Raw genomic sequence first — 20634 nt, 5'->3', positions numbered from 1 at the left:
CCCTAGACCACGGACGAAAGGGTGGAGTGGAAACCCTAGACCGCGGAGGAAATGAGGGATGAATACTAGCCTCTCGTTGGGCTTTGGTGTGGGGATGACTTGCCCCTAGGCTGGAAGACGGTGGGCGATTTCCTTCGCGAGATACCCGGCCGCCCGAAGCTCGGTGATGTCCTTCTCCTTGACGATGGAGGCCATCCACTTGCCTTGACCTCCAGATCAGGACATGGTTGAGGGCTTGCTCGAGTGGGAAAGAGGAGAACTTGGGCGCTAGAGCTCAAGAGTGGAAGGGCAGAGGAAGAGAGAAGGCGTGGGAGAAGAAGGGGGAATTCTTATCCCCTTATAAAGGCAGTGAATATCGAACGCCTCCCCACTCACCCTAAAACTCGTCTATTCCCAAGGGCTGTGTAAACGACATGGTTGGGTTACCCACACCCGTATTGATGAGAATCCCGCAATAAGGGGACATGATCTCTACTTTTACAAGATGTGCCAACAGAAACCGTATCTCGAAGCGCGGAACGGCGGGCAAAAATGGTTCGATAGAGTGACCGAATAGACGTGATGTCATCTTTCAAAAAGTTGTCAGCAGATGGGACTCGTGAAATATTATATTCCCTGCGGTTGTGTGTAGTACTTGTGTTGCAGATCTGGACACCTTCATTTTATCCGAAGACTATCTTGGAGTATTCGGAAAGTGGAACCCATCTTGCAATGCCGAAGACAATCTGCGCGCCGGACACATCATCACTGAAGCCTGGTTCAGGGGCTACGGTGGGAGTCCTGGACTAAGGGGTCCTCGGGCGTCCAACCTATTGGATATGGGTCGTACTGTTGGGCCGTGAAGATACGAAGACCAAAGACTCTACCTGTGTCCGGATGAGACTCTCCTTGGCTTGGAAGGCAAGCTTGGCAATCAACTGTGAAGATTCCTTTATGTGTAACCGACCTTATGTAACCCTAGATCCCTCCCGTGTTTATATAAACCGGAGGGCTAGGTCCGTAGATGGCTGAATCGTCATAATCATAGCCAAACTAGACTTTTAGGGTTTAGCCATTACGATGTCGTGGTAGATCAACTCTTTTAATACTCATACTCATCAAGATCAATCAAGCAGGAAGTAGGGTATTACCTCCATAGAGAGGGCTCGAACCTGGGTAAACATTGTGCCCCCGTCTCCTTTTACCATTGATCCTAGATGCACAGGTCGAGACCGCCTATCCGAGATCTGCCAGTTTTGACACCGACAAGTAGTCTTCAAGTTTGGTGAAGTCGACTCCGAGCCGGAGGAGATAGAAAATAAGGAGCAATTGGGCCTCATGGACATGGCCCAGAATGAGCTCGCCGCGGCGGTTTCTGCCCCCGCTCCTATCCCAGCTCCCATCCCCGCACACGCACTTGCGACCATCCTCGTAGCATTGACGGGCTAGTCGCCGAGCACTATCGCAGAGCTGGAAGCAGCGGCGTCAACGAGGTCTCCGCGTACCCGCGCGAGCTCGTGTACATGCCAGCACTAGCGCCCGTGCACATCCCCGTGCGCGCCCCTCCACCCACCGTGGTGCCGGCCCTCGTGCCTTTGGCTGCACCCGCCGCGCCCGTGCGCGGCGCTCCACCCACCGCCGTGTTGGTCCCCATGCGTTTGTCTACACCCGCCGCGCCTGTGCCCGTGCGCCCCCCCTCCTCTGCCACATGGGATGTTGCCTTCGACCACTACCTCTCAGCCAAGCCAGTTGCCGTCTTCCCGTGCCCCGCCCGTCGATCGCGCGATGACATGATGTTTGATTTACAAGTGAAGAACATTTTGTGCTGTCTTGAAGACTTCAACAACAGCGTCCTGGAGGACGACAACGACGGCGCGGCATGCCTCCTCCGCCACCACCGGAAATAGTTTTTTTGGGTTTAATACTGTATCTCGAATTCTCGATCATATGAATATAAATTCGCAGTGTGACTGAATGAAAGATATGGTTTGAACGAACTTGCATTTTTCTCTCTTAATGTACAGACTTATCAAATGATTTTCTTTTAAAAAAGGTAAATGCTTTTTAAATATAAAACACTCATCGCAAACGTTTTAGTTAGAACACCCGTATGCAAACCGACAGATTTCCGCATCCCTTTAACGCAAACGGTTGTTTTGCATGACCCGTGTGCAACCACGTACAAACAATTGGGTAAGATTTGCATATCTGTCATTTCAGGTATGTTGCCATTTCTCAAACTGGAAAGATTGACGTTTATTTATCTAGTAACATTGCCATTTGTCAACCTTGTAACACTGCGATTTGTCAAAATATGCAGCTACAAATCACTAGCACTACCTAATTTTTGCAACTATAATCACTTGCACTGTTCATATGGACACCATTAGCAGGCGTGAGTTCATGGACGCATGTGCAAATGTATCATTGATTACATACAACAAGTCATCAACCCACAACGACAACGAGGATACACGTTGGATTATAGATCATTTCCAACAAAAACATTCTAGTAAAGTTTTTCTCACACAACAAATAACAAAGCGATGAAATGAACTTCAGCTCAACCACTTGTCGGCGTTGGAAAAGCTTGCTTTGAACCAGAAGTGATTCTCTGGGAAGGGCCAGCTACTGTCAATCTCGAGACCAACACAGGAATGATCATCGAGGCTGAAGCGGCCTATGTTTGGACCCATATTGGGACGGTAGGGAAGCATAGTAATGTCCGAGGTATCTATAGATACATTTGCTTCTCATAAATGGTAGTAACGTTGTGTCAACAGTAGCTGGATCGCCTTCCACCATCATTGGATAGTTTTGTCCAAGGAAGAGCGAGTTTCCTCCAAAACATTCAATACTAAACCAGGGAGAAGGTGTTAGCGCTAGTACACTAGTATCCATCCCGAATACCCCGCAACAGATGTTGGAATAGGTCCGGAGAGTGTGACCATAAGAGAGAACACATGCTTCCTTAGTAACATCAGCAGTGCCCCATATACAGACAAGAAGAGGTGATCCATCGGAATAAGTTGCCAGGCGCCACTGAGTATATGGAATGTTCACAGGACCTTGGAAACACAAGAAGGTTAATTAGTAAAGGGAAACTAGCTAACCCGCATGCATGTGGATGAACCAATTATAATTACGGTGGAAGACAAACGTACCGAAATCATGAGGATTCCATGCAAAACAGTGCCAGGAGTGGTGGCAGCAAACACATGACCCTCGTATTGAATTGCATCACAGTACTCATCCATGTATATAAACTAATTTTTGAGCAATATCCATCGAGTCGAACCATGAAGGATGGCAACAAGCTTGTCGAAGATAGCGACAACATAAGCATTCCTATAACCCCAAGAGCGGTTGGGAACTCGACAAGTTGCTATCTTCCGTAGACGACAGTCAGCATGATCGTATTTGAACTCACGTAGAAGACCAATGTGCTCAACCTCTGGGCAGTCGTCTGAGATTTTTCAAAGTGGAAGCTGGTGACGAGTGTACACATTCACAAGTTCCCACTCGCAGTTGTACCCAATATAAACAACCCAATCTCCATTTGCGCCTGCCCAAGCCTTGCCCTCAAGCGATGGCATCTTAACACCATACATATCATTATCAAGCGGCATCAACTTACACGAGGCAAGGCTTCCCTCATCCCCGCGCCAGTCAGCAGGGTCACGACGAAGAAGATAGGGGAGATCAAACCACTCCTGAACCCTTTGGTTCCTTGTAATGATGTTATTAGTTGAGTCGAGAATGGTCTTGAATGAACCTGCCATGCTAGCCGAGGTGATGACGTCGCACCGATCAATGAGTTCCTCCACCGCGTCATCATTAAGATCGGGGCAAGAATAACAGGGTCATTTCCGGCTTGTTCCCTCCATGGAGAAGACGATCAAACAATGACAGAAGGAAGGGTGAAGGCAAATGGAGGAGGGAGGAAGAGCTAGCGTGCGACAACAGTTCCAAATCGAGAGGGAAAGGAGAAGTGTTGGTGGACGGTTTCCATGGTACACGAAGAGGTGCCTGGGGAGCGAACGGTTGCCACAGACGTCACACACTGACGACAACGGCCGAGTTAACCGCATGCAATCCGATCACACAACACACACGTCTTGTTAAGTTGAATCGTTTCTGTTCTCTTGTGTCAACGCAAACAATTCATTCGAGTGAACTGCATGCCGTATATCGCACACACCTTGATCTGGTTGACCATTTCTTTTGTGTTGCCTAATCACAAACAGTTCATTTGAGTGAACCGTATGCTATATATCGCACACACCTTCATCTGGCTGCCCGTTTCTTTTGTGTTGCCTAATCATAAACAGTTCATCTGAGTGAACAGTATGTTGTGTATCGCACTGCCTTCATCTGGATGCCCGTTTCTTTTGCTCCTCCTCATCGCAAACAGTTAATTGGATTAAACCGTATGCCCTTCATCACACACACAACTAAAATCTGAACCGTGTTTGATGCATCCTCCATCGCAAACATTTATACCTTTTTTAACGGTTTTCATACACCACCATTTGCGACTATTGCATCGCACACAGTTTCTTGAAGTGTCTCTGATCATAGTGTCGCGTTAGCAGCATCCTGCAGTAGTGATGGGCCAACAATGGACCGCATTATGGGCCTTAAAAGGGCTAGAGTTGGAACCATCCGTTCATGGGCTGACCATAACGGGCCGTCGTTAATCGGCCGTATTTGATGACACCATGAAAACGGCCTAACGGATTAACGGGCCACAAACGGGCCGACTGTAACCACGGGCTGAATTTGGCCCACAATCAGAAAAGGCCAGTAACAGGTCGTAAGTAACCAAATGCTGGAAATGAGCCCAGGAATAAATGGGCCCTGAGAAGGCCAAAAGATAACATGGGTTTGAAAGGGCCCATTGGAATAATGGGCCATTAATGGGTATAAAGCGACGTACTATTCATTATGGGCTAGTTTCACCATGGGCCGTTAATGGGCCAAGAGTTACGAAGTGCCTCATATGTGCCGAAAGACGTCATGGGCTAGAGATGGGCCGGAAGTGACAACGGGCTGGAATCATATTGGACGGTCCAGATGACACTACTGGGCCTAATTCTGATAGACCGTAACGGGCCCGGGGTTAGCGGGTTGTAAATGGGTTGTGTGTGAACAGGCTGTGAATAGGCTTTCCGTGGGCCGGCCTTCTATCTTTTGACCAAGTCAAACATGCCGGCCTTTTCATAGGAATGGGCCTTTGTTGGGCTGTGCCACGTGTTGACGTATCATTGGTGCTTTCTGTCCAATGAGTGGATGACATCTGTCCCAACGGTGAGCCGACACATGTTTCCTCCTGCCAATGATAATTTTACACGTGGAAAATCCCCATTGGTCCGAGCTGTTATCGGGTTATCGGATCCAAACCGGAACCCGATGGCTTAATGGCGACCCGTTACGGTGGATGCCACGTGTCGGTCACCCTTGACGAAAGCACTTCTATGACGCGTGACTTATCGTCATGGAAGTGGACACTTCCGTGATGATAATTTTGGTAATGTCATGTGAAAGTGCTAGTTATCGACTAGAGGGGGGGTGAATAGGCGATTTTTATGGAAGTCTTCAAAACATGAGGTATTTGAAGACAAACAACAAAATTGAACCTATTGATATACACCGGAAGGAGGACTACACTAGACAAGCCATAGTCAAGTAAGCAATGAAGTGAAAGCACGAAGACTATCAGTAGCTAGGTAGTATGGATCAGGATGGAAGACAGTATGAAGCCAAAGAGTAAGCAGACTTCACTTAGTGAAGTCAATCAGATTAGACAAGTGGGAAATGACTTCACGAAGACAAACTGTAAAGTAAAGGGAAGTGCGAGATAGAACCAGTTGCTTGGTGAAGACATGGATTTGGTAGTCTAGTTCCAGTTGCTGTGACAACTGCACGTCTGGTTAGGGAGGCTAAAATTTAACTCAGAAGACCGCGTCTTCACCTTATTCCCCTTGAGATAAGGACACCCAATCCTCACCCTATCACTCTTCCAAGTCTTCAAGGTAGACTTCCAAACCTTCACAGACTACGTTCACTGGCAATCCACAATGGCTCTTGGATGCTCAGAGTGTGATGCCTAACTGGCTGGAGGATTCACAGTCCTCAAGTGTAACAAGTGTTCAGGTCATGCGGACAGAAAGACTTCATTGATGCCTAACACTCTTTGGCTCTGGGTGATTTGGGATTTGTCCTCGCAAGGATTTCTCTCTCAAATGCTTCGAAGCTGGGTTGCTCTCAAACGACAAAAGTCGTGCACTAACTTTGAGCAGCCACCAATTTATGGTGTAGGGGGTGGGCTACTTATAGCCAGGAGGCAACCCGACCTGATTTGTCCGAAATGACCCTGGGTCACAAAGGAACCGACACGTGTCCAACGGTCGGTTTTCGAACACATGCGGTAGGTTGACTTGGGCTACAAGTAAAGCTGACTCATCCAGCTCTGGATAAGATTTGCTCTCATTGTCTTCGCTTGAAGACATAGGATTTTTGGTTGAGCATCACTTCAGTCACTCTGACTTTGTTCACTTGGACCCCACTTAATAGTACGGTGGTCCCTATGACTTAACAAAGAACTAAAGGAAACTACGAAACAACTATGTATTAGCCCTCCATAGTCTTCACATGAATGTCTTCTCATGTCATAATCTTCATCGTGAATGTCTTCACAAACCATCATTGTCTTCAATGTCTTCACACATTTTAGGGATCATCTCTGGTAGGTAAACTAAATCAATAAGGGACTACTACATGTGTTATCCTGCAATTCTCACAAACACATTAGTCCCTCAACCAAGTTTGTCGTCAATACTTGTAAGTGCATCTAGTGACCCTTAATGATTTTGGTGTATTGAAGACTTATAGGGTAAGGGACTGATGCGTTTGTGAGTGTACACAGGTTTATAAATATATGAGGAGTTTGATATTTATAGAGAAAGTCGACCCCTAAAAATGAAGTTCTTTGACTGAAGACTTTGGATTTCTGAAGACATTGAAAGTGAAGAAATTGGCGTAATCCTGAAGACTTGGTATTCATTCGAGGAACATGAAGCATGAAGACTTTTGTTTTCGTAGTTTCTTTTTCTCTTTCTTGAGTCATAGGAAACACCGTACTGTTAAAGGGGGTCGAGGAAATACTAAGGAAAAATTTCCAAGTGATGCTCAAATCAAAATCCTACACCTAGCTACTAATCCCTTCGAGTGAAGCCATTGGAAATCTCATACAGTTCGGTAAATTTCATCAGTGATAGAGACGAAGTTCTTCTGGTTGCTAAGGAATTTGATCTGACTGAGGAGTTAGGAATTCGCCAGTGCGGATTGCCTACACAGTGAGGAACATGATAGCCCTGAGGAATTTGATACTCAAAATTCCGACCATTGTTGTGCTATGCGCCAGCTGTCCCAAAATATCTACCCACCTAATGGTCATATCATTGAAGGGCATTTATGTCTTATCATGTCGGTCTGCTCCCTAGGCTATAAATAGACGCCCCCTACAACCACTAGCTGGTTGGCTACTCTGAAAGAAACTGACACTTGTCATTTGAGAGCATCGCATCCTCAGAGGACTTTGAGTGAAAATCATCAAGTGAGGAAAACCCAAAACCAAACACATACAAACCCCAACTGATGGAGCATCACTGAAGAGATTGATCCTGCGGGATCCGATGCTTGTTACCTTTGAAGACTGTGCATCTTCCAGACGGTTAGGCGTCATGGTCTAGAGCATCCAAGAGGAAATTGTGGATCACCGAGTGACCAAGTCTGTGAAGGTTTGGAAGTCACCTGAAGACTTACCATGAGTGATTGGGTGAGGTCTGTGTGACCTTAGCTCAAGGGGAATACGGAGAGGACTAAGTGTCCTGAGCTGCGTGTTTAGGACTGGGTATCCTAGACTGTGTTTACTTAGGTTTAAATACCTAGCCGCCCTAACCAGACGTACAACTGTCACAACAGTTGGAACTGGTCTACCAAATCATTGTCTTCACCAAGCTACCTGGTTCCATTTTCTCAACCCTTCCATTCCCTCATTTTTGTGTTGTGTGCTAGTTCATATCTGTTTCAAGACTTTGACTGAAGACTTTCTCTATTTCCTTAGTTCAATTTCTTCAGTCTATTTGTCTTATACTGTGTTATCCTAAGTTTACGCTTTCTGTACTCTGTGCTTGTTTTCATTTCATCATGAAGACCATGCTCATGTTCTGTTATGTTTACTTCTGAGTACTTATTCTACTGCAAGTAGTTCTTCACTAAGGAATTTCTTCACCCTGAAATTCCTCAATGAAGAATTCATAAAAATCGCCTATTCACCCCCCTCTAGTCGATATAACGCACTTTCAATTGGTATCAGAGAAAGGTACTCCCTTGTTCTGTGTGATTTTGGTTTAACCGCCTAGAGTTTTAGTTATGTCGAGTGCGGGTATGATCAAGGTTTCTGCTAGGTGTCCTACCTTCGATGGGACGGACTACCCCTACTGGAAGAATAAGATGCGCATGCATCTTGAGGCAATTGATAACGATCTCTAGTATGTTATGGAGAATGGTGTTCCCTCTGTCAGTCCCACCATCAACGCTGCTGATGTGAAGAGATTCAAGAAACTCGACTATCAAGCGAAGAATAACATATGTGGCCATCTGAACAAAGGGCAGTATGGCAGAGTGAGTGCTTTGGAGACAGCTAAGCTTATTTGGGACAAGCTGTCCAAGGTCAATGAGGGAGTCTCAACACAGCATGCCTCTCGAGTTGACGTTCTTCGAAATCTCTTTAACCGCTTCAAAAGACTCGACAATGAAAATGGTCAACAAACCTTCGATCGCCTCACTAACATCTTAAATGAGCTTCAAGAACTTGGTGCCAGTGATATCACCGACCATGAGGTGCTGAAGAAATTACTGAGATCGCTTGATTCCTCATTTGATACCTTGGCATTGATGATACAAGAACGTGGAGACTATAAGTCACTTGATCCCGCCGATATCCTTGAGAGACTAAACACTCATGAGTTCCAGCTTGCTAAGAAGAGAGATCTCTATGGACCAAGCTATGGTAGATCACGGGCTCTGAAGGCCAAGGCAGTGTCTGAATCTGAAGGTGAAGATTCTGACAGCAGCCTTGGTGACCCTAAAGAACTGAGCTAGGAGCTAGCTATGCTCATGAGGAAGTTCCAAAAGTTCTCAAGATGTGGTCGCTTTGGTAAATCCTCAAGAGGTGGTGACTTGAGAACAGATTCCTCATCCCATGATTACAAGAAGAGACTCTACCACAAAACCCAGAGTATGTCTACCCTGCCCCGAAAACGTATTTTCATTCGAACCATTTTCTTTTTTTGTTTTAATTAAAAACAGAGTTTTGACTGAACTTTGACTGGCTATAACTTTTTAAATATAAGTCCAATTGACTTGATTCTTTTTATGTTGTTCTCAAATTTTGTCTAGTTTATTTTCATATTTATTTGAAAATTTTCCAAGCAACTTTTTTGTATGGTTTTGAAACTATGTGTTAATTCGAATTTTTCTTAAATAGGATTTTTGGAGAGAGAAGGCAACTTTCAAAAAGTGCACCCCCACTTGCATACTCTTGAAGGCAAGCATTCTGATCCCTGACATAATATTGTTGTGTGTTGTTTGATATGGTACAACACCATCTTGACACGAAGTATTCGTTATTTTATGTGACGATATGATCATACTCATGAGTGCGCAAATGAAGATTTCTTACGGTTAAAATTTGATATGCTTGTGATAGTAATCACCCTCTTATGCCTTTCATGCCCACCGGAAGGAATCCGGGAAAGCCTCTGTCTTGGGTAGACACGAGCTTGTCCCTAGTTCTTCGTCGAGACGGTTATGTCCGGTAAGGCATGGTGGGGTACGATGAGCGGTGATTCTGTCTAATTGGTATGAAATATACTTCTTATGCTTATCATGCAGGTAATGCTTTAACCTCCTGAGTCGACCATAGATCAAGTCTTGTTCCAGTAACTCCCATACTTGTCTTGTACTACCACTTGTCCCTGCCATAGGTAGGGTACGGTTCAATCAGTTGTCAACCCCTTCCTAGCACACACCGTACAGAGAGGCCATGGTGGAAGATACCGGCTGCATCCGGTAGGCATGCCACCTGGTCCGGGGGCATGGGTGTTTTGGTTGGAGCCGAAGGGGGTAGCTCCCCTAGTTTGCGCGCGTTATAAATTTTTTGATCCCATGCTAGTCGAGGTTGTAGCCTCCCCACTTAGAGTTTCGCTTAACGGGTGTCGTGGGTGATTCCAGACACCGATAAGTTAGGCTGGTGTGTGCAGTCAGGTGTGTTTTCAATTAAAAGACCGTAGACGGAATTAGTCCCGACGTACTAAAGGAATCCGTTACTCGTGGGTAAAGAGTACGCCCTCTGCAGAGATTATATCTATTTGAATAGACGTGTCCATGGTTAAGGACTACAGTGTGGGATGGGTCAAGTGTCGGTCTTCGAAGGAACAATTGCTAAAGCAGAACATGGATCACGACTTGTGACTCGTGATGACTATGATTATTATTATTATGAACTAACCATTTACATTATTTGAATCATTGAGCATCCCTGGGACGGTTCTACCTCCTGGATGTTCACTGTGATTACTCTCATATAAGCCCTTTATGTGGTGTCGCAGAGATGCCCAACTGTGGCATGCTTGTTATTCATTTACTTTATAAGCCCTTTATGTGGTGTCGCAGAGATGCCCGACTATGGCACTCTTGTTATTCATTTATTTTATAAGCCCTTTATGTGTTGTCGCTGAGACGCCCGACTGTGGCATGTTGGTTATTTACTTAGTTTATAAGCCCTTTATGTGGTGTCGCTGAGATGCCCGACTGTGGCATGCTTGTTATTTACTTACTCTATAAGCCCTTTATGTGGTGTCACACAGATGCCCGACTGTGGCATGTTTGCCGCTTATTTCCTTTATAAGCCCTTTATGCGACGTCGCTCAGATGCCCGACACTCGATCGGTGCATTCTTTTTCTACTCCCTTATTACATATTCATGTTGTATGTGAATAACCTGCTTGCGTGCATCCTGGATGTTTATTTTGTGACTGACGTGAGATCATAGAATAATTTAGAGCATGATTATCATTTGTTATATTATACCTATGTTCATAATGTTTGCGAGTACATTAAAAAGTACTCACTGGCTTGTCCCTGGCTATTGTCTTGGCAAGATTTATTGCGTGGAGAGGAGCGTCGCGATGACAACCCGGAACTTACGCAATGGTGATAGCAGCCTCGTGAAGATAGGAGTTATCCAGGTCAGCTGTTCCTGTGGGAAATGGAGTCCCATAGAAGCTGATGATCCGCAAGCCGCTTCCGCCATCAACCACTAGAAACCATTTGTTGTACTAATAGGCCAGAATGGTTTTGTACTACTCATTTTGTATTTTGCTTGAAGTTTATGTATCAAGTTGGTGTCTCATCAGCTAACAGTAATCCTGGGGCTGGTGAGCATAAGGGCCATTTTCTGGGAAATTAATATCCTGAAAATCCGGTCCTGACATCTCCTCCACAGTAACTGAAGATAACTTCAAAGAGTTTGTCACCATTGGATTTTTTCCAGAGAAAAACATTATGTCTTATCGTGCTCCTAACCAGGACGAGGAACGACCTAATCCCAAAGACCGTGAAGTTATTGTCTTCACTGACCGTATGAATCGGGGTTTTTCACCACCCGACTCAAAGTTCGTCAGAGACGTTCTTCATTTTTTCAAACTTCACCCTCAAGATCTTGGACCCAATTCCATATCCAACACCTGCAATTTTCAAGTTCTCTGTGAGGTGTATTTTCAAGAAGAGCCGACTGCGGGACTCTTCAAAGAGTACCTTTATTTGAACCGCCAGAATGAATGTACCAATGGCCCTAGCTTGGAACTCGGTGGAATCTCAATTCAACGCCGACAGGGTGCCCTCTTTCCTTTAATAGTATTACTGAGTCATCCCAAAGATTGGAATTAGACATGGTTCTATTGCCAAGACACGTCACTAGTCAATGAAAAATCACTATCGGGTTATCGCACGGAGCGTCTGGATTCCAAGTTTGTGCTCCTGGATAAGCTTACCGCTGCTAAACGCAAGAAGCTTATTCCATCTATTAAAAGGAATAATGCCTTATTGGGGAACGGCTTAACCGGAGTTGATTTGATCCATTGCTGGATCTTGTTGCGGGTCATCCCTCTAAGCCGCGGATCCAAATTGATGTATGAATATGGCGGAGGCCCAGATGACTCTCTGCGTCACAGCTATGTACAACTAACTGAAGAGGACATTGTTTCAATGTCAACCATCCTTGTGAACGGCAAATATGAGGACTGCAGTAAGGTTGGTTTAAACCCCTTCTGCAAACTTAACCCGACACCAGAGGTGAAAAACCCCTGACCTCTTTCTCTTTTTGTGCTTTCCTCAGTAGTTTTAAATACTTGCATGACCTTTTATCCTGTTTATTTGTTTACAGACCAAATCTGACTTTTGGAAGGCCAAGTATGACCATGAAGCTGGCAAGAAGGCTAGAGCCGCTGCCGTAGCTGCCAGGAAGACGACCCGAAGGTCCAAGAAGAAATGGAGCACTGCTTCGGACCTATTAAAGCTTGACAATGTTTCTGGGTCGGAGCTAGCCCTTGACTCCCTTGGCCAGTTTTTTAATAACCTTATTGACACTGACTATTGCCAGGACGACACGGGGGCCAGCCAGGCCATAGAAGAAGAGGTAACTATTTCCTCCGACTCAGCCCCTTTGCCAAGATAGAAACTTTGACTAGTAACCCGGAAAGTAAGGTTTTCGCACCCTTTGGCTTATCTGGACCCTCATTTTCTTTTAAAAAGCAGCAACATGAGAGCCGCCATCAGGCCCGGACTAATGATGTCGATGAACCGCCTTCCGATTTACAGCAAACTCCTCGAAAACGCCAAAGTGAGGTTTCTTTCATCTTCGTCTTTTGCTTTCATTGATGAATCTATTCCCTTGCATCACTAACTTTATTTTACCTTTCACGGGAGGTTTCTCGCTCTTCTAGCAACTCATCTCAGACTCAGCTTCCGGCTTTCAAAATTGCTCCTGGGTAAGGAAAAACCAGCTTTCCTCTGTATGTTTAAAAAACTGCATCCTTACACTAACTGTCTCATAAAACTTTTCGTAGCGGCCAAGCCAAATCCAAGAAGGCCAAGGTGACTAAGCCGTCAGAAGACCCGAAGGTTCCTGCACCTGAACCGGCCATGCCAACTCCTTCCTCTGAAACTGAAGCACCTGAAGACCCGGCTGTTCATACTCAATTTGATCCTCCTGAGTTGTCAGCTGATGAGATCACCCTTAATCCAACTATCACTAAACCATCTAGTTCAACTAACCCGCCAACAACTTCTGATACTGACATGTTGATTACTGGTAGCCATTTGTTGAACCGGGGACCCCCACTGTATTAGCCCGGCACACTGCTAAGCAAGAAGCCTTGGAGAAGCATAAAGTGTGTTTTGATATCTCCCATTATGCTCACCTTAATGTCAATGATGTGCTGTCCGGCTATCTCAGTCATGTGCACTCCAGCCATGACTCGGAAATCGAGATGGTTAAACAGTTGCAGCTAAAATATGAGGTATGTTCTCCGGTTCAATTATACTCTACCAGCCCCCAAGTCTTCAGATGATGAACCTGAATGATCTGTAGACTTGATGCTATAGGTTGATACCTTGTCTCTAAGCTTTTTGAAAGTCCAATAGAGTAGCGTAAATCACCTATAGTCCCCAAGGGCCAGCTCAATTTATCATAAATGAACTTGTACTTAACTTCAGAACTGTCTGTTATTAGTCCCAATAAGTATTGCAATCCGGCTCAATATTGAAAAAACTTTCTGAATATCATGCATTAGCCCCCAAGTGCCAAGTTTTGTTACTTTGTAAAACACTTGGGACTTGAAACATATAAGAGTCATAAAAATTGCTTTGGCAGACATTAGCCCCCAAGTGTCAAGTGGCATTGCGGTGCAGAGTACTTGAGACTTGAACCCTTATAACTTTTAGTTTAAACCTTGACACACATGTATATGTTTTTCAGAACACCCTATCTGAATTGGGCTCACAATTAACGGATGCAAAGACCCGACTGGAGGATCAAGAGGCAGAAATCAAGACTACTGACTCTAAACTCCAATTGAGTCTTTCTGAGACAAAAAAATTGAAGACCAGCTTGACTGCCAAGAAGAAATCCTGGGCCGGAGAAAAGACACTATTGATACAACGTGCTGAAATAGCTGAGGCGGCTCTTGAGGAGGTTACCACAGAGCTCACCGGCTTAAAGAACCGTGTGTCTCAAATGTTCTCCGCCATCTTTGGTAAGTCATCCGTATTAATCACTTATAATTTATTTTGGCCAGGAATATAAGCCGCCTGCTAAACCTTTGTTCAAAACACTCGCAGGTCCATGAAGTAGAAATCTGAACTAAGATAGCATGACGAAGTTGAAGACGGTTTATACCTTGGTGGAGGAATTGTATACTGGTGCTCAACGAGCACTTGCCACCATCTCTCCTGCCAACCAAGGACCCAATCGGTTGAGTGATGTCTTGAAGAAGTTATCAATCTTACCCGCCAAGTTTCAAGAGGTCAAACGATCATGTGCCAGAGCCGGAGCCCTGACTGCCCTGAGCCGCTCCAAAGCCTGGGTGCCAGATCTATACCCGGCGGATGTGGCTAAGGGGTACCCTACCGTGAAGGAAGACGAGACTCTATTTGAGCAAGATAACTTCATTGCCTGTGTCAGGGGAGTTCGACCTCAAGCTACCATTCTTGGAGAGGATACCAACATCGATAAATATTAGCTGGGTTTTGATATGGAGAATAAGAAGATGGAGACTCCCTCTTATAAGGAGACATACCTTATCCCGCCAGTTTGTCAACATACTTTTGCTCCGGAAGTTGACCCGGTCGGCTTGATTGACGATGAAGCGGAGTTCATTGCTCTGAACGGCTTTGACTGGTCCAATCCTAGCTTCTTTCCAATAGAAGGAGGTGAATCGGCGAGGGGGAATCATAACCATCTTGCGAGCTCTCAAATCCTTGTAATAGATTAGTTTGAAAAACTGCATATTTTCCTATGCCATCGTGCATAAGATAGTGCATATGACTCTTTGCCCATGACGTCAATGTATGTTATGCGTTATATCCGTGGTTACATCTATAATGTTTTAACTCTTTTCCTGTAAAAATGAAAGAGCTGGCCTGGCGGTTTAGCACCGGACGGGTCAAAAACACCCGGTATATGACTAATGAAATTATGATAGTAGAAAAGCCAGAACTAGATGTAAAATAAACAAGGCTGAAACACGGAGAAACCTGTTCATGAATGACACTATCATACCTGTGTTCTTTGAATATGGACTGCCGGTTTACATGACCCGGATGATGAGGTTGATGACCCAATATTTTTGATAAGTCAATGCTTCCATATACCTTCTGAATATCATGCCTTGGCGGCTTATTGTCAAATAGTCAAGCTGGCTTAAATAAAAACCAAACTGATAGTTTAGATTTGAGACAATAAAAACCAGTAAGACAAAATATCAAATTTTAAACAACATAAATTTGGGGGTTTCTGATTCGAATACGATCAGTAAACCGGACAAAAGTGGTTAAGCTAAGATTCGAATATGATCATATAGCCCCTAGTGGCTTTGGCATTGCGCCGATCAAGAGGGTACCGACAGCTATGTTCTCTTTGGTTCGAATACGACCTATGTTTGAACAGGAAGCCCCCAAATGACCTTGAGAGGTTTTTAACGACCCTGATTCGAATATGATCCAAGTCGGACCCAAAAGGGGTTAAGATATGATCCGGATACGATCAATAAGCCCCCTAATGAGTTTGGCTTTGAGCCGATCAAGAGGGTTACGACAGCTATGTTCTCTTTGGTCCGAATACGACCTATGTTTGAACAAGAAGCCCCCAAGTGACCATGAGGTTTACAGCTAGATTCGAATACAATCATAAGCCGGACCAAAAGGGTTAAGCTAGATTCAGATACGATTAGCTTCTTAATAGTCATTTAAATAATGAAAATAGTAAAGATATATGATCTTTGAAGAGGAAAAAAAGAGGTCCTGCTTTATTACTTATCATAATATATACAACGTCAAAGTATGTACATGACGAGATCCGGTAGCTCAGGTGTAGTATGGCCGAAGCTGAGCAATGTTCCACGGTCGGCGGGTCTCCTCCTCCGACTTACGTGAGTCTTTGTGCTCTCGAATGTCAATGAGGTAATATGACCCGTTGTTTAAATTTTTGCTGACCACGGATAATTTGTGTGCATCAGACAGATCCTAGATGAGCCGGAGCACCAGGTCACCTTCTTGAAAGATCCTGGACTTAACCCGGCGGCTGTGATAACGGTGCAGGTCCTGTTGATAAATTGTCGATCGAGCCGCCGCCAAGTCTCTCTCCTCATCTAACAAGTACAGTGCATCCTATCGGGCCTGTTCGTTATCAGCTTCAACATAAGCCGCCACGCGAGGCGAGTCATGGCGGATGTCACTAGGCAGCACTGCTTCCGCTCCATAAACCATGAAGACAGGTGTATAACCTGTAGATCTGTTAGGAGTGGTGTTGATACTCCACAACATTGAGGGTAATTCCTCTACCCAACAGCCCGGCGTCCGTTGTAAGGGAATCATAAGCCGGGGCTTGAGACCTTTTAGGATTTCCTAATTTTATCTCTCAGCTTGACCATTGGATTGAGGGTGAGCTACTGAAGAAACATCAAGCCGAATATGCTCACGTTGACAAAACTCCTCCATAGCACCTTGGGACAAATTAGTGCCATTGTCAGTGATAATTATGTGTGGAAAATCAAAGCAAAAAATCACCTTTTTCATGAACTGAACCGCCGTGGCTGCATCACACTTGCTCACTGGCTCTACCTCAACCCATTTTGTGAATTTGTCAACTGTCACTAAAAGATGTGTCTTTTTATATTTGGACCTTTTGAAAGGTCCAACCATGTCAAGCCCCCAAACTGCAAATGGCCAAGTGATTGGAATCATCCATAGCTCTTGAGCCGGCACATGCGCTCGTCGTGCAAATTTTTGACATGCATCACACCTACTGACCAGATCCTCTGCATCAGCATGAGCCGTTAGCCAGTAAAAACCATGACGAAAAGCTTTGGCCACAAGAGACTTTGACCCGGCGTGATGATCACAATCCCCTTCATGGATCTCACGAAGTATTTGTTGACCTTCTTCAGGAGAAACACAACATTGAAACGCTCCAGTGACGCTGCGATGATACAAATCTCCGTCAGAAATCATCATTGACTTGGACCGCGGGGTTATCTGTCGGGCCAGGGTCTCGTCCTCTGGCAAGTCGCCCCGGGTCATGTAAGCCAGGAACGGTATTGTCCAATCTGGAATAACATGAAGAGCCGCAACCAACTGTACCTCCGGGTCAGGAATAGAAAAATCTTCCTCTGTAGGCAACTTAATAGACGGGTTATGTAAAATATCTAAAAAGGTTTTCGGTGGCACCGGCTTACGCTGAGATCCCAACCGGCTTAAGGCATCAGCCGCTTCGTTCTTTCTACAGTCAATGTGTTCCACTTGATAACCTTTCAAATATCCAGCCACAATGTTGACCTCATGGCGATAAACCGCCATGAGAGGATCTTTAGAATCCCACTCGCCTGATACTTGTTGAGCTACCAGATCTGAGTCACCTACACACCGTACCCGACTCAAACTCATTTCCTTAGCCATTCGAAGACCATGAAGCAAGGCCTCGTACTCAGCTGCGTTGTTAGTGCATGAAAACATCAATCGTAACACATAACAAAATTTGTCACCTCGAGGAGAGGTTAAAACAACTCCAGCCCCCGAGCCTTCCAATTGTTTGGACCCGTCTAAGTGAATTGTCCAATATGTGTTGTCTGGCTTCTCCTTCGATATTTGTAACTCTGTCCAGTCATTAATGAAGTCAACCAGTGCTTGAGACTTGATCGTAGTACGTGGCACATATTTTAAACCATGAGATCCAATTTCAATGGCCCACTTGGCAACTCATCCTGTGGCTTCTCTATTTAGAATAATGTCTCCTAGAGGAGCAGAGCTAACCACAGTAATTGGGTGACCCTGAAAGTAATGCTTGAGCTTCCATCTTGCCATGAACACCCCATAAACAAGCTTCTGCCAATGTGGATATCTCTATTTAGACTCAATGAGCACCTCACTGACGTAATAAACTGGCCGTTGAACCGGATGTTCTTTGCCAGTCTTCTTACACTCCACAACAATGGCCGCACTGACAGCACGTGAGTTAGCAGCCACGTACAACAACAATGTCTCTTTCTCCACCGGAGCAGCAAGAACCGGCGGCTCGGCGAGCTGTTTCTTTAGATCCTCAAAAGTAGAGTTAGCTGCATCACTCCAGACAAAGTCATCTGAGTTTCTCATCATTTGATACAAAGGCATCGCCTTCTCCCCTAACCAGCTTATGAACCGGCTTAAGGCAGTGACACGACCCGCCAACCACTGAACGTCATTGATGCACGCCGGTTTGGCCAGAGATGTAATTGCCTTAATTTTCTCCGGATTAGCCTCAATACCTCTATTATACACCAAAAAACCCAAGAGTTTGCCAGCTGGGACTCCAAAAACACACTTGGCCAGGTTAAGCATCATCTTGTAGACCCGAAGATTATCAAAGGTTTCCTTTAGATCAGTTACCAAGGTTTCCTTCTCTCTGGATTTCACCACTATATCGTCTACATAAGCATGAACATTACGCCCAATCTGATTGTGAAGGCAATTCTGCACACATCGCTGATAAGTTGCCTTTGCACTCTTAAGCTCAAAAGGCATAGACACATAACAGAAGGCTCCAAACGGAGTGATGAAAGTTGTCTTCTCTTGGTCCTTTACTGCCATCTTGATCTGATGATAACCAGAATAGGCATCAATGATCTGATTAATACGAGGGAGAGCAAAAGGGTCAGCCGGACAAGCCTTGTTTAAATCGGTGTAATCCACACACATACGCCAGGTGCCATTCTTCTTGAGTACAAGCACCGGGTTAGCCAACCACTCTGGGTGAAAAACTTCAACAATGAACCCGGCCGCCAAGAGCTGGGCCACCTCTTCTCCAATGGCTTTGCACCTTTCCTCGTTAAACCACCAAAGAAACTGCCTAACCTGCTTAAACTTCGGATCAATATTAAGAGTGTGCTCAGCGAGTTCTCTCAGGACACCCCGCATGTCAGAAGGCTTCCATGCAAAGATGTCCCAGTTCTCACGGATGAACTCGATGAGCGCGCTTTCCTATTTTGGATCCAAGTTGGCACTGATGATGAATTGTTTGGATGAGTCACCAGGCACAAAATCAACCATCTTGGTGTCATCAGCTGACTTGAATTTCAACACCAGTTCATGCTCCGTAGTTGGCTTCTTCAAAGACGTCATGTCTGCCGGGTCAACATTATCTTTATAAAACGTTAACTCCTCTGTCGCACAAACAGACTCAGCATAAGCGGCATCACCTTTTTCACATTCCAGGGCTATTTTCCGGCTTCCATGTACTGTGATAGTGCCTTTATAACCCGGCATTTTGAGCTGCAGATACACATAACACGGCCGAGCCATGAACTTGGCATAAGACAACCATCCAAACAGAGCATGATATGGGCTTTTGATCTTAACCACCTCAAAAGTTAACTTCTCAGCCCTGGAATCATATTCATCCCCAAAGGCTACTTCCAGTTCAATCTTACCAACTGGGTATGCCGACTTACCAGGCACAACACCATGAAAAACAGTATTGGATTGTTTAAGACTCTTATCAGTCAACCCCATCTGACGAAACTTCTCATAATATAGGATGTTGATGCTAATACCTCCATCCATGAGCACCTTAGTGAACTTACATCCACCAACCTGGGGTGCCACCACCAAGGCCAAGTGACCTGGATTATCAACCCAGGGAGGGTGATCTTCCCTACTCCACACAATAGGTTGTTCTGACCACCTCATATAACGTGGAATCGCCGTCTCAACAGCATTTACCGCCCTCTTATGAAGCTTCTGGTCCCTCTTGCATAAACTAGTGGTAAATATGTGGTACTGCCCACTATTCAACTGTTTTGGGTTACTCTGATACCCGGGCTGTTGCTACTATTGCTGCTGATTACTTTGGCCGGGTTGCTGATTGTAGCCACCCTGGTTACCCGGATGGCCTTGACCGTGAAAACTGCCTCCGCCTGAACTGGCGCCCGGGCCATGAAAGTCGCCTCCGCCTGAACCGCCGCTAGGCTCGTCGCTACCATCAAACATGTTGGAATTTTTAAATACCTTCATGATCGTATAGTCTTTCCAAAGATGGGTAGTTGGCTTCTCCCGGGTGTCGTGTCTTGGACAAGTTTCATTCAGTAGTTGCTCGAGGGTGGGACCTGACCCGCCTGACCGAGGAGGTGGCCTACCCTTGCGTCGTTGGTTGTTGCCCTGTGTATTGGTGTTAGCCACAAACTCGTCAGTCTTACGTTTATTACCACCTTGATTCGCCGGGTTATGCTGGTGACCCTTGCCATTGCCGTTCTTCTTTCCCTTCCCTGTCTTCTCTTCATC

The sequence above is a fragment of the Triticum dicoccoides genome, chromosome 4A, assembly GCF_002162155.2.
Source record: "Triticum dicoccoides isolate Atlit2015 ecotype Zavitan chromosome 4A, WEW_v2.0, whole genome shotgun sequence".
In the NCBI taxonomy this organism is placed as follows: Eukaryota; Viridiplantae; Streptophyta; class Magnoliopsida; order Poales; family Poaceae; genus Triticum; species Triticum dicoccoides.
Note: the sequence above shows the minus strand (reverse complement) of the source record.